Here is an 11,200-nt window from a genome sequence, read left to right on the forward strand (position 1 = left end):
TTTCCATTAATAAAGATGAACTGACTCTACTGTCATCCCCCACCCCCTTCTTTCTCTGCTGTACACTTTGTCTCTTTTTCTCCTCCCGGACTCTAGCCTTCCCCTCACTTTTCTCCCCCTCCCCTCCCTCTGCCTGCTTTCCACTTCATCTCACCCTCTCTTTCTTCATCTGTACTTCTCTCTCGCCCTCTCTCATTTTTCCATCCTCTTGACAGAGACGTCCATCATGAGCGGAGGCCTGGACACTGGCTGCCCTTCGATACCTGCATCATTTGCGCGCGCTCTCTCTCTCTCTCTCTCGCTCTCTCTCTCTCGTTCTGTCTCTCTCTTTCTCTTTCTCCCTCCCTCTCTTTCAGTCTTACATATTGGGCCATCAATCATGCTCAGCAGGCAATCAGTTCAGGCCAATCTGAACCTACTATGCCTTCGACTATCTTTTTTAAACTCTCGCCTCACCCATTGCTTTCACATGCTATCCCATTGAGTCTGCTCTGATTAACTGCTGACATTCAAAGTCTTAAATCAACAGGTTTACAGAACTGCAATTGACCTATCCGTGCTCCGCCTACAAGCGCATTCCTTCATAGCTACTGTTGTGAGGTTGGACAAGTTTTCAAAGAGACTTATCGTCTAATTACGCTACCCAAGTACTCTACAAATTCTTCTTGGCATAGCAGTGGCGTTTGGCCAGAGCGGGCATCAAACTCCTGAGTCTGGGAGGTGTAATGGAGCTAGCATGTGGCCTTACCCACAACAAAATGTAGCTTCTTGATAGTGAAATTCTAAACTTATAAACACGTGTTTTGAGAATAGTCGAGGGAATTCGCAGTTCAGTTTTTCTTTATAATGAGCCCCCATTGTGCCAACCTGTGTTGGATAGTAGGCAGTGTTAGATGCAGTTGACCAGTATTACATATATTTCTTTGAAGGAGGTTTACCCAAATCTTTACTTTAATCAGCTCTATGTGATGAAGACTGATCTACTCCATTCATTTTTAGAAGTCACTCAAACAGCAAATGAAATATGTTAACATATCTGTCCAGGAAGAACATCGCCAACACTGTGTCTAATGTCCTCCCCATTTGTGTGTAATAATTCTCTCCATTTTGGAAAAGCACTTCCTTCATGGAATAAAATATCAGAAATAAAAACTTAATGTTGTTTTAGCATGTTTTGTTCCTGATGTTTTTACCCACAGTAGAAGCACATGGAGGGAGCATACCATATTCTGCCATGTTTTTCTAGCCAAATGAACAGACATGTGGGCAGAGAAATGGGGCATTCGGGAGAGTCTCATAGAGTGGTGACTGACAGGAGGTCAGTATAAACATAGACAAGTATTTTTCAAACAGGTAATTTCATTCACACTAATATACGTGTCGATGCCATTGTTAAAATACATATATTTAAATTATGTTCTGCATATTAAATGCTGTATTTAAATCAATAAAAGAGAGAGGAACGAATTGAAAAAAGAAAAACAGGTATGATAAGCAGCATCATGAAGTTTGTTAATAAAACTGAGTTTCTAACCTAGTAGGGCATTTTCCCAGACCTGAGAGCACTTGCTCTGAGATGTTGTAAGTGTAAAAGCTGTCTTTGAGTCTGTGAGCGGCCCAATCTCTGGTCCTCCTAAAATAGGTCTGGAGTTCGCTTCCAGCAGACCCATCTGCTGCAGGAAACGCTGCTCTTTACTGCTTGTGTTTGTATCTAAGAAAATTAAGCATTAAAATGAATGAACCTAAGCCCTACCATTTTCAAATCAGCGAAAATGAGCCCCTCCCCCAAGTGAGTCTAGAATCAAACCTGGGTGCGGATTTGTGTAATCGGGACAAATGTGTGTTAACATCATCCCTGACATTGTTGACATCGTAAGGGTGAAATCATTACCAGAAATCATTTTCGTGTAGATTTATTGTGTATTTAAAACACAATTGAATAATAATACAATTACAACATTTGGAATAAATGACAGCCCTCCAGAAGAGTTTTTTCAGTGCTAATGGTGTGTTTCAATGTTAACGATTCCAGTGGAAAAAACAAAGTGTAAGTCATAGAAATCATTAAGCAACAACGTCCTCACCTTCTGCTGAAAATACACTTTAATAACCATTCACAAATTCTTGTCCTTCATAGCTGTAAAAAAGGGCTGCTGAAAATGCAGGCTTTCTGATGGATTTCTGGCATGCGTGGGCTAATTCACATCAGGGAACTGCAACTCAAAAGCCAGGACGGTAACAGAATATGCAAGAAAGAAAGATACCATGTCCTTATGCTCAACCCAGTGCAAACTAACAGCATAGTTAAAGGCCTCTCCCATCCACTTAAGTAGAATTTCCCTGTATGTGACACATGAGCTTAGAGTCAAAAGTTTCTCTGAATTTGGACAGTGTCTCCATATCCCATTAGCCCCACATATGATTCCCATTGCACACAGCCACATGCCATCGCTCAATATTAGCACTCATGTGTATCAAATGTGCAGAGACAATAATGTAATATTACAGGCATATCAATTATGGAAGGACCCTTGGGGTCAGCTGTGGGGGGCCTGACAGGAAATGGATGGAGGAGGGTGAGTGGAATGACTGCATAAGCTTGACATGTGTGACATACAGTTACCTAAAAATACACTGCAACTGCATAGCTAGCAATTGAAAGCAGCCAGCTTGAAGCCTGGATTTGGCCTGTGAGTTTCAGAAACAGCAGAAACAACACTAGCAAGTTTCTTTCAGATTAGGAGCTATGTGTAAGATAAGCACTAAGCTTGTCTTAGCTTGTGTCCATTGTTAGCTACATTATCCTTGAATTTCCAATGCAACACTAAAGAAGCAAGGCATGTCCTGGCTACATTTGGCTAGATTAATGGGAAAACATTAAAGTTAAGTACGTTTTCATCAAACTCTTGCTTTATTTGAGCATAGTTCAGCTGGGGTCGTTCCTCAACTCCTGGTGAGAGATTTTGGCTTCAGCACCTGAGTTACGACAGAAGCACCATTAGCCCTGTATGTTTCATGGCCTGTAGACATCCTGATAACTTTTGGACCTTTTTATAGAGATAAAAGTGCACTCATACGTGCTTGCAACGTAAATAAAATTGAGTTAACTCAGCCCACGGGACAGTGCTGTTTAACCACTGCCATATTCATCCACTTTATTGGATTTGGAACCACTGTCCTGCTCTCAGCTTTCGTCTCTGATTAAACCCAAGCGGAGTTGATTGTTTCAGACTCTCTCCCAAGCCATCAGAAGAGCTGTTTGACATCTCTGCGGCCTTGACAAGCCTTTATGTTAAGTGCGGTCACGAGAGGATAAAAGAGTCAGCATGAATCACAGAGAAAAGAGATCACGATACAATGCAGAGAAAGAAAGGGAATTACACTAGAGAGAGGAGCGGACATGCGTGGAAAGAAAGGCGCTCAGATGAGGAAGTAAAATAAGGGGGGGAGAAAAAAGAGAGAGAGAGAGAATGGATATTGCATGGGGAGGGAAGGAGCAAGGAGAGGAGATGGGCTTATAGCTGGGGATTGGGGCGGCCACGGCGGGGCTATCATTACCATACATCAGCACAATGAATGAGGCTTTCAGCGAGCGGTAATAAGAATTTGATAAATCATGAGCAGAGAATTAACTAGACGTCAAAACAATGAGAGGAGTCCTGATGGATGGCAAGACGGGACGACACCGATTAGTCTAGCCAGCCAGCGCGGGGAGAGAGGGACGAGCGAAGGGGAGAGCGAAGAGGGATGAGGGGAGCGAGGGAGGAACAGAAGGGCCAGACAAGGTCAAAAGAGGAACTTGGGAGGGAACGGGTGGGGAGAGGGGGAGATAAAAGTCACCGAAGGAGATAAAAGGAGGGGAAGACAGCAGGCTAGGGCGAGAGAGGGGTGAACCATACAGAAAAAATACAAAGGCCTGTATTTTTATAATGCATTTCCAATATGTGGTGCTTCATCCCCATATCCTGCATTTCAGGATATTGCCTGTATAGCAAAAAATGGCCTGTACTGGTAGAAAGTAGGACACAGACATAACATATCAATTCAAAATGTTAGCCCAGGTAGATTAACATTAATAAAAGCACCGTTTATTTAAATACACCCTAGCATTATAGTCATCATAGCTTTGGAATTTAACATGTAAACACAAAACTACATTAAACTACATTGAACTTAAAAACAGCTTTTGGCACACGCACATATTGGCAAGCACACACTGCAAAAATGGATTTGCTTGGAATGAAAGGGACCGGAGATAAAGTGGAGGTACACATACAGACTGCATGCAGACATTGTTGGAAGAATAAGAGCTAATCAGTCTTGCATATTCACAGACAGAATGAACGTTGACAGCTAACAGAAACAGCTTTCCCCAATTGTGTACAAGTTGAAACTCAAACCCGAGGCTCAGCTGCCAAAACCGTCCAAAATCACTTGCACGTTTTCTCCTGTTGACCCAAAATGTAATTTTGTAATAGGCTTTTGGCAAAACACAACACGCAGTTTTCGACATAGGCCGCAAGCCTAATTGCTAAAATCTCTCGTGTTGAAAGGAAAGGCAATGTTCAATGAGTCAGCACAAATCCCGGAGAAAAGAGAGCACCACAGCACAACAACAAGACTGAACTGATCACAGTCGCCGCACACATGTGAAAGCTGACTGAGTAACTCTTCAATGCAAAATGAGACTTTAAGAAAAGGCAACATGAACAATTTGGGATATGAACAATGACAATGTGGTGGAGAACATGGCCTGAAATACACTGAAATACTGAAATACAGAATAAAATAAATAAAAAATCAAATGAGATTCAGGCTTCAAGATGGCTACTACTAATAAGGTGCACTGCAGTCCGGGTCCTATGCTGTCCTATCTGGGTGAGGAAATAGGACCTGGACCTATAACCAATAAACTGTTGAGAACTATTTTATTTTAAGTTTATTTGAACTGGCATAACTTTTCTAGCCTTTACAGTACAGGTTTAGCCATCCAGGAAACTCACAGACCAATCACATGTACTGTAAATGTCACATTTGACGCTACTTAGCCAATGTGCATTATGATGAGTTCTGTGTGTCGGTTGAGTGAAAGCGTTCAGAGTAGAAAGCGAGTCAGGGGACAGTTAAATTATATGGCGGAAATATGAAAACTGAGCTTTTAATTAAGAATGGACAGACTCTTCTCTGTTTTGGCTTCTCACAATCTGTAATCCAGTATGTATCATTTGGTCCGAGACTGTGGTGATTATTAAAAGCAATAATGTCAAGCAGGACCACAAGGTTATTAAGCACTTCTTTCACTTCACTTTCTTATTTATAATTCACCAAGTTCAATGTGAAAACTGACAATTAATATTGCAGAAATAAACTGTAATTGATCTTGTATTTTGATTTGACATTCAGTTGTTGACTACATAAAATGAAGCCTATTATAACTACTAGGCTAATTCAATATACAGGATATGGCAACAAATTATAGACAGTATGATGTTCCCGACCTGGGATTGGGGAAATCTTCTGTAACTGGACCTTACTGTAGTCAGAAACACTGAGCAAGTCTGTGAGTGATGATTTAGGAACTCAGTCCAGTATAAGCTTTAATTACATGCAAGCAAAAAGAAATGTCTTTCTAAATTTGATTTATGGCCAAAACTGTTCCTTCACACGGGCCTTAACTAGAGCAGCCCTTCTGTTGTTTGCTCATTGTTCTTGCCAGTACAGCTGTTCGAGGTGAGAACATGAGCTACTAATGCTCCTGATCTACTGATGCCCCTGCCGACTGTAGCATGTATTTTTCATGAGGCCGGCCTGAGGAGGGTAATGAAATCTGCTGTAATGTTTATAATACCAGGTCTTATCAGTGCCAGGGGAGCATGACTCTACACAGCAACACTTGTTTTGAGACAGGACTCCCAGTGACCGCCTTATTATCTTACCCCTCTTGTGACGCACGAGTCCAGATCACACATAACGAGGCAAAAGAGATCTGAGATAATTCATAAAAAAATAAAAAAACATTTTATATATATATATATATATATATATATATATATATATATATATATATATATATATATATATATATATAACCATCAACCTTTTTAAGCATTATATTTTATATAGTATAGAATATGTAATATGTAGTATATGTAAATTAAAAATTACCAACAGAAGGGATTTATGAGATTGAAAACACATTTTATTAAACAGGCCAGCAACAAAAGTAAGAAGACACTGCTGGATCAAAAGAATAAAACAAAACAAAATAACAACATTTATCATGAAGCATTCAAAAATGTCCCCAGCACAAGTATAATCTGAGAATACAGGCCTACTTTTAAAATCCCTGTTCTATGCCCATTTTTCCTCAAAGAATCCCATTTACAAAAGAAAGTAACAGCACCCTGGTGTTGTTTCGCCACACAGCATGTGGAAGGCTATTGTGAGGCCTATTGCAATGCAATACAGCAACACTTCTTGCCCTAAAGACAGTCAACATTGCCCCCTGGTGTGCATTACAAGGAGTCCCATGCAGTCGCAGTCATCCAGTCCATCCTCGTATTCCCAGTAAGCAAGACGTCTCCTACTATAAATACAAAGCCATTCACTCTCAATGACAAAACAACAACTCGCTACTGAATGGGCTTTAATATCTTATACCTATTTGAAGGAGTCAGAATGTGCACCATCACCTGCACACACAGTGCCTGTGTCTATTAAACCCCCTTCCCCATGCCCCTGGTGTCTGCGTGTGTATGATTACTCCATGCTGATTTAGCTGTCAGACAGAGCATGTGTTCCCAGTGTGATTTATAGACTGTGGTGCCGAGCCAGTGGAGCAGCGATGAATTGGCCAATATTGCGCCAGGCTCATTTGCTTGGCATTACATTAGAGCGGAAATGATGGCCACACAAAGTCATGTAAATGAGCCTGGAGAGGCTCCCCATCACTCAGCCTGTCAGCTTCTCAGCTCCGTCTTTATTTACTGCTCTAATCACCCTGATCTGCTCCTGGCCGTGACAAACCTGCATGCTGTCTGTCTCACGCCAGAGCTCCACTGATCTCCATATTGCATTCTATGATCAGCACAGGTACGGGAGAAGGACTAAAAGTGCTGATTATTTAATATTTTTATTTTTAAGAGACCATTAGAGGTGAGACTCAGTCAGGAATGAGACCTAAACACACAGCAGAGGCCTTAACATGGAGGCATCGAGTCCAAGGTTTACCGAGACCTCATACACACTGAGCCCGAATGACCTGAGACCAAGACCTGGAAACATTGAGTCTAAGTCAAGACCAAGATCTGGAGGCATTGAGATTATTCAAGACCAAGACCTGGACCAAGTCCAAATCAGGACCCTGTGGAATACCATAAGAAATTGCATAGTAAGCATAATTACTAGTCGGCTACATTTACTCAGGCAGGCTGTAGTTATAATTATTGACTCTTACATCTGAAATTGCATTTTAATAAAATGCAACATAAAAACTATATTTGGACAATAGGGACCTTATTTATGCATAAATAATGCAAACGATTAAGAAAGCAAGCAAGCAAAAAGTATTTTCTGGCACCCACAGGGTCACGCTAAATCCCTGTAGAAGATAATGTCCAACATAAGTCATTAATTGGAATATATAGGAGGCTGGTAATAACATAGAGAACATAAATTCATATTAGGAATATAGGCATAGGCTGGATTCGCAGATTACATCGACATTCAAAGGGTCTGTAAACACATATTGGCAGTTTACCACAAATCAGAGATACTAATAAACACCAGAAAATGATAGGAATTGCAAGTATTTGTTACTATTTTGTAAGTCCTCCTATTGCATTCATGACCATGACCTGTTTGACCGGTGGTGGACCATTCTCAGCACAGCAGTGACATTGACATGGTAGCTGAGGGGAAGTGTATGTTACACTGGAAGGAGTGTGTCCCATTGCTGACACACGTCAGCTAGATTGACAGTGGTTTAAGAGTGACTTTGTGGTATAGAAAGTCTCCAGTGAAGTGCTGGAGGGCACAGATTGTATATTAACACATGAGCTTAAGTCTTTAACTGTACATCACCAAGGTGGAGATACATTGAGGGTTTTTTCTGTGCATGATATCATGACCATGATATCAGCGCTATTGCTGTGCTCATAATGGAGCATAGAGTGGTTGGTGTGGTGCAACAGATAACACCACTAGCCACTGGCACTGAGCTACCACACCATGTGGGAGACTGGGATTTGATTCCTGGCCTGGGTGATTATGCTGCACTACACCAATACGAGTCCTTGGGCCAGACTCCTAACACTACATTGCCCGACTCTGAAATACGAGTAACCCTGTAAGTCGCTCTGGATAAGAGCGTCTGCTAAATGCCATAAATGTAAATGTAAATAATGGTCAACCACTAAAATAATATCTGGTCAAACTAATCAATAATAAACAGAGTATGAGGTGGATAACAAAAGGCTGTAGTTACTAATTATACCCCCAGAGGATCTCATAAATACATCTAACAAGCATTTGAGAAATTCTTCTTAATGCCGTATTTATGTGGGTCTTTCTTGATGTTTGCAGTAGAAACCGAAGTCAAAAGGAACAAATTTAAAGTAGTGGACTGGCCTAGACCTGAGTTTCTAATCAGATGAGATGGCATGTTAGAAAAAGGGTCCGTCGCCTATGGCCCCTCATGAACCAGGGTCCTATAAAAATACTGTATGTGTTGACTTTAAAAATCCTTTCCCGAAATATACATACCAGTGGTTTCCAACCCTGCTCCTGAAGAGCTACCCTGCCTCAGACTTTGGATCCAGCCAACAAATTTCTGCCTTCAGAGGTTCTTGATTGGCTGAATGCAGGGGGGGTGCTGTATGAGTGGAAAGCTTTTAAGCTTTTTTAAAAGTATTTTCATAGAATTGTTAGAGTTGTGGGGTCCGGTGTAATATCTTTTTGTGGGGCTCAAAATCCCTGGCATCGCACCTGGCTGAATAGGGTGTGTGAGATTTGGATTGTAGTGGAAACCTGAAGAAAGGTAGTTCTCCAGGAGGAGGGTTGGAAACTCCTGATTTATACATTAGAAAAAAATCTCTCTGTGTCATTATAATTTTAAGTCATGTCAATGCAGCCTCATCAGCCCAAGCTAATAGATTGTTTTATGTTAATGATGACAAAAATTGTGTGAGAACAGACAATTAAGCAGTAATAGTTCTTATGATGCCATCACATTTGACACTCCTAATAAAAGTGACTGTGGTACTGATGAAGATGACAAAGATGACTAAGAACCTCCTAACCAACATGACTGACTGTCTAAAAAAGACTCTCCTGGCCCAAAACAGAATCCTCCTTATAAATTCTGTAAAACGTGTCTAAGGTGACCTGTTTCAGGCTTCTTTCTCTCAGCTTAATATAGAGTCAATGAAACCAAGGCTCACCTGGTCAACTTCTAGTTACTGCTGCCCCCTACAGGCCTGTTGCCCCAAGCATGTAAAGCAAAAGTTGAAAAAATATATGGAATTATCCATTCAAAAATATGTATCCAGTGGGCCCCAGTTTTCTTTCCTAGGGCTCTATCACTAAACCTGCCCCTGGTCAGACAGATTTCTGTAATTCTGCAAAATGAGAGATGTGGAAGAGATGTTCCACACAAGAGATCAAAGAGATGTGGAAAATGTGATTTTCAGTCATCATAGCAGTTGGTGGCAGTTGGAGGTAGTTGATAAAGACGGCACAACCTGTTATTAAGTTTAGGGGAACTATTACTTTTAGATATCGGTATTGCAGAACTATTTCCTTCAGTAAATAACAAAAGTGGTCATGATGGTTACAAAAGTGTATCGTGTATCTGTTTAGCTTGTATCTGCTTGCATTTTATTACATTTCTGAACGAATATGTGAAAGTAGAACACAATAGACATAATTCATTTGTAATTGTAATTAATATCATAGAAAATTTAATTATTATATTTATATATTCATTCTGTTTATATACTGTATGTAAACAGATTATTCATTTGTATAATTTACCTGTCAGTTCTATTATTTTACAGTATTTTACATGTTTGCAGTATCTTGTCCTTTATTAAACCTTTTCCTGATTCTGAATTGAGCAGTATAGATGTATAGACATTGTTAGTTCTCCCTGTATAAACTTTTTTACTGGTCAATTTGCACTACTGTTATTTATTCAGTTCAGTAGTTGCATGGGTGATGGCCTCTCAGTGTTTAGATTGACTGGGAATTGTATTCGGTGCCATAAATCAACTCTGTAGTAAAATAACACACAAACAGACAATATACTACATTAAACAATCAGATTTACAGTACACCACACTTAATATGAGAGAATCATGAAAAATGACTGTAATGTAATTTCGTCTGTGGTGCACAGTGGGTGGTTAGTGTGTGGATGAAGATGATGGGCTGGGTGTAGGTATTAGGTGTGGAGATTTTATCGGTTCTTGTAGTATTTCGTTATAATATAGATGTATTTTCTCTATAGGTCTGATTATCACGAACATGGTGCTATACTGTGCTTCTGGATCTTTATCAAGCCAGAAAATCACAGTGTCCAACTCTGCTCCTGAAGAGCTATCCTGCCTCAGACTTTAGATCCAGCCCTAAACCACTTAACCTGATCCAACAAATTTCTGCCTTCAGAGGTTCTTGATTGGCTGAATGCAGGGGGGTGCTGTATGTATGGAAAGCTTAGGACGATTCTAAGAGCCTGTGACATCAAGGACCTTAAAATGTATTAATGGAGTATTTTGATAGAATTGTTAAAGTTGTGGGGTCCGGTGTAATATCTTTTCATGGGGCTCAAAATCTCAAAAAAGGTAGTTGGTGTGGCGCAACAGATAACACCACTACCTGCCACTAAGCTACCACACCATGTGGGAGACTGGGGTTCGATTCCCGATCTGGGTGACTATGCTGCGCTACACCAATTAGAGTCCTTGGGCAAGACTCCTAATACTACACTGACCCACCTCTGTAATATGAGTTACCTTGTAAGTTGCTCTGGATAAGAGCGTCAGCTAAATGCCATAAATGTAAATGTTGTTCTCCAGGAGGATTTATACATTAGAAAAGAAATCTCTCTGTGTCATTATAATGATTATTTTAAGTCATGTCAGTGACTCAGTCTGATTATCATGAACATGGTGCTATATTGTGCTTCTGGGTCTTTATCAAG

Source organism: Salminus brasiliensis, chromosome 16 (genome assembly GCF_030463535.1).
Source record: "Salminus brasiliensis chromosome 16, fSalBra1.hap2, whole genome shotgun sequence".
Classification (NCBI taxonomy): Eukaryota; Metazoa; Chordata; class Actinopteri; order Characiformes; family Bryconidae; genus Salminus; species Salminus brasiliensis.